General features: G+C 55.8%; 1 pseudogene; it reads left to right on the plus strand.

The window, feature by feature from the left end:
* Positions 1-325: 325 nt before the first annotated feature.
* Positions 326-4,048, plus strand: LOC112819036 (alpha-1-antitrypsin-like; annotated as a pseudogene).
* Positions 4,049-4,659: the final 611 nt, after the last annotated feature.

The raw sequence follows: 4,659 nt of genomic DNA on the forward strand, positions 1-4,659 counted from the left end.
GGCTTCAACCTCTCTGGCCTTCGGTCTCCTCCTCTGTGGATGGGCAACGGTCCTGTGCCCTAGGTCACAGGCCATCACGAGAGGACAATGAGCTAAGACAGCCAAGTGCCTAGAATGGGACTCGGCACGCGGTGAGCCCTGTAAAGTCTTTGCTACTGTTCTGTCCTTGCGTGATGAGGACGTAGGAGAGTGCTTGGCCCAGCGCCGGCACATAGTAGAGGTTCAATAAACTCTGGATGCTCCACCTGCGGTCAGTCAGTGGCCGGGGGACTCACCGTGTGGCCTGACTCGGGCGTGGTGCCCCTCCTCTCTCTCTTGCAGGACAATGCCATCCTCCAGCGCCTGGGTTTTCCTCCTTCTGACAAGCTATCAGGTTCCCGGCTCCCTGAACACATCCAGGCAGGATTCTAAGCTCCATCAGCATGCCCCCTTCCCCAGCATAGCCACCAAACTGGCCAACTTTGCCTTCAGCCTGCACCATGGTCTGGCCCATCAGTCCAACAACAACATCATCTTCTCCCCAGTGAACATCGTGGTGGCCTTTGCGAAGGTCTCCCTGGGGACCAAAGGTGACACTCGCACCCAGATCCCATAGGGCCTAGATTTTAACTTCAAGGAGGCACTTAAGGCCACTGTCCACAAAGGCTTACAGCATTTCCTCTGCGCCCTCAACCTGTCAGACCGCCAGTTCTAGCTGCCCAGCAGAACTACACTATTCGTCGATAAGAATCAGAAGCAAGTGCGTAAGTTTTGGAGGCTGTCACGAAGTTGTCCCACTTCTCCATCAACTTCAGAGACACTGAGGAGGCCACAAAACAGGTCAACCACTATATAGAGAAGGAAACCCAAGGGAAAATTGTGGATTTGGTCCAAGATCTTGACAAGACACACCTCTTGTTCTGGTGAATTACATTTTCTTTCCTGGTAGGCTTTACCACCAGTATGAGCTGGTTCTAAAGGAAACACGCAAAAATATTCTTAAACGCTCACTTTGTAAGCTTTCCTTGGCAGTGTGGGAAGGAGTATGGCAGGGCATGTCTGCAGCTGTTATTCACAGTTTCCCACACACAACCACTGTCATACTTTCCTCCATCAACTAAGGTCAGGTGATGATGGGTGGGACAGTCATCTTCTCTGCAGGACTTTTCAGAGCCTTTAATGTCCTAGTGTGCCTTGTCGATCCCTACCAGGGAGGGAGGTAAAAGAGGCAGTTTTAGCAGAGTGTATGAAGGGACTGGGGTTTCTTGGAACACAACTTCTGATAACTCCAGTGCAGTGGGAGGAGGGACGGCTTTGGAGTCAGAAGCACCAGGGTTGGAATCCTTCCCCCACCGATTATTAGCTGTTTGACTGTGGGCAATCATCGTTCCACTTTGAGGTTTCCCCTCTGTAACAGGGACGTACTAATACCCTTGTTGTCAGGTCTCTGTGAGGACTGAACAAGTTACAAAGAACACAGGACCACAGGCTCATGTAACAGGTGCTCAACTGACCTTGAATCTCAGCCTGGCCTCCTCCCTGAGGGATAGCAATGTGGGGGGCCTGTGGGCCGCGGAGGGCACTCTAAGGTAGTGGAACAGCCCATGGAGATGGCCTGGTGGGGGAGGAAAGACGAGGCCGGGGTGACCTCCTTCACTGTGCCGGCTCCTCATTCTGGAGACAACAGGGCAATGGAGAGCCCCAGGCCAGAGTCAGCACATCTTAGGTCCCAGCTCCGCTGTGGGGCTTCTGGTGGGTCTGGCCCCTCTCCAGCCTCAGTCTCCATCTCTGTCCAATGGGAGAGTTGGGTGCAGGGGTCCCCGGGGCACCCTCCCACTCTGACTTGCCCGGATGGGGCCGCTGTCTTGGCGTGGGGGTGGGGGGTGGGGAGGAGCTGCCCAGGCATCTGCATTCTGTACGGTGATCCAGGGAAAGCTTTGGAGTCGGGGGAGAGTGATTCCCTGAATGATAAGAACCGCCCGCTAACAAGGGGCAGGGAGACTCAGACAAGGAGGTGCTGAGTAGGACTGAGGTCAATCATTTTCATTTAGAATCTCCCAAGCCACCCTCAAATAAGTAAGCATGAAATACAAGTAAAAATCCTCGCTCTGCACATCCAGCTTGGCATCCCTTAGCCTCCATTAAGATAGACATTCCGGATCCTCCTCAGGTCTTGCATTGTCCTCACGGAAGTCCTTTCAGTAGATTTCACCGCAGCCCCATTTTCCAGCTGGTGAAACAGGTTCAAAGAGTAGGCTCTCAGCGAGGAGGTGCAGGGCTTTCTTAGCCCCCCCACACTGTCCCAATCTTCTCCCGCCTCTGGCTGAGGCCCACCTTGCCTTCTCTCCAGGCAAATGGGAGAAGCCCTTCGAGGAGGAACATACCACGGTGGAGGACTTCCACGTGGATGAGCACACGACGGTCAAGGTGCCCATGATGAGCCGCCTGGGCATGTTCGACATCTATCACTGCGACAAGCTGTCCAGCTGGGTGCTGCTCATGGACTACGTGGGAAACGCCACTGCCATCTTCATCCTCCCTGACCAGGGCAAGATGCAGCAGCTGGAGGACATGCTGACCAAGGAAGTCCTGGCCAAGTTCCTGGAAAACAGACACACCAGGTGATTCCCAAACCGGAGAACAGCCCAGGCGCTGCCTCGTCGGGACCAGCCACCGGGAGGGAGGGTGGACCCACATCCCATGGACCGCACAAATGCACATGACCCGGTGTCCCGGGCACAGGCTCACGTCACTCCCACCACACCGGCCAGGCTCCGGGAGAGGGACGGCGCCCACGGGGAGGAGGCCAAAGCCCTGTGTCCTTGGGGACTCCCCCCGCCCCGGACACTGCCCCTGCCCTGTGCCAGCACCCGGAGCAGGGTGAGCAATGCCAGCGTGAGCCCTGGAGAACCGAGAAAGGAGACGTGGGCTTCTGGAAAGGGGAGCAGTGGACAGTCAGGGCTAGAAGGGGAGAGCTCGCCTGGGGACCAGAAAAGCACAGGCCCAGGTTGGTTTGGGTTCCTCGGTCACTAGACCAGTGTGGTTTGGTGAGGTTCCCAAGTGAAGTGATATGTGAGCATGCAGTGCAGATTCGTGCATCACTCAGTAGTCATACGATGCCCAAGGCCTCAGGAACTAGTTTATCGGGTCCACTCCAAAATACACATCCCTTTATAAATGTATGCCATAAGAATATAGAAAAATAATCAAATACATTAAAATTAGAATTAAGAAATAAAATTAAAATGCAGAAGACGATATAATGCACATATACATACACACATACATATGAGAATAGAAAAGAGCATAAGGTTAAAATTAAAATAGCAGTTTTAAGACCTCTTTCCCGGCCCCGCCTCCCCCACTCCACCAGAGGTGACGACCTCACCCCTGTGTTCCCTGCACCAGAGGCTAAGGAAGGAGACAAGGTGGGGCAGAACCCAGAGCCGCTCACAGGGAGCCTCTGTGCCCATCAGCTCACTCCGGCAGACCCTTGATTCAGGCCCTGGAGAAGTCCCCATCTGGGGGGAACCTAACCCTGCAGAGCAGTGTGCTGAGGGCTCCCCAGTGGAGTGCCCCGAGGGCTGCTCAGAGGAGGCAGAAGGCAGCCCCTGAGACTTTGCAGGACAAGCTCATCCCTGTGACTCTACATTCTCTGGCCCCAGGGGCTGGAGGAACGAGAAATAGAATAAACCCGTGCACACCACCCGTCCCCCTGTGGGAGGGAGAAACAGCCAGAAACGAGACACTCCACGTGTGAAACCCCCTTGTTTCCTGTCATGACAGGTCTGCCAGTTTACGTTTGCCCAAACTGTCCATTTCGGGAACCTATGATCTGAAAACCGTCCTGAGCAAAATGGGCATCACCAAAGTCTTCAGCAATGAGGCTGAGCTCTCGGGGATCACGGAGCAAGGGCCCCTGAAGCTGTCCAAGGTGAGTTGTCCCTGGCGTCCGTGGGCCAGAAGGTGCCACGGCGTGTACGGGGCCACAGCTCAGGGGTGGTCTGGGGGAGGACTAAGGGACACACACGCACCTGCGGACCGAGGTCCCTGAGGAGCGCCACCGGAGCCACCGGGACTGGAGTGTGGGCAGGTGACAGTGGAGGAGGGGCCTCACGGGCTCCTGCCACATTGGGGACTTCGGCGCTGGTGGCACTGACCCTCCGGGTCATCTCTGGCCGGGGCCTTCCCTTCTTTGGGCCTCGACGGACCCATGTTTACCAAGACAGGCTTGGGCTCAGGGATTTCAAAGAACTTTGGTCCCCTGCGTCTGGGCCCCAGCAGCTGCTGGCCAATCACAGAGTCGGAGTTAACAAGTGATTTTGCCTAAAGATGACATTTATTCAGGAGAGTGGCGGGTGACCAAAGACACCACTGCAGCTCCATGGCTGGCTGGGAACTGAGTGCCTGGTGTGGACCAGGCACAGGGAAGGTCCCTGCCAACGTCCGGGGCCCCAGGGCACTTGACATCTGATACTGGAAACAAGGCAGGAGCCAAGGAAGACGAATCACAGGGACGTCTCCCTGCTGGGGTTGTGGGCGGCTTCCCAGGGAGGCTGAGAAGGTTGGTGAGGATGGAGAAGTAGGGTCCACCGGTGGAGTCAGGCAAGGGCTGGAGAAGGTGGTGAAGGCCTGTGTGTTGCCTGTAGGGAGGGAGGTCGGGGATGGGGAAAGACAGGC

The sequence above is a fragment of the Callorhinus ursinus genome, unplaced genomic scaffold, assembly GCF_003265705.2.
Source record: "Callorhinus ursinus isolate GAN/ISIS: 27379988/994484 unplaced genomic scaffold, GSC_fseal_2.0 scaffold1077, whole genome shotgun sequence".
In the NCBI taxonomy this organism is placed as follows: Eukaryota; Metazoa; Chordata; class Mammalia; order Carnivora; family Otariidae; genus Callorhinus; species Callorhinus ursinus.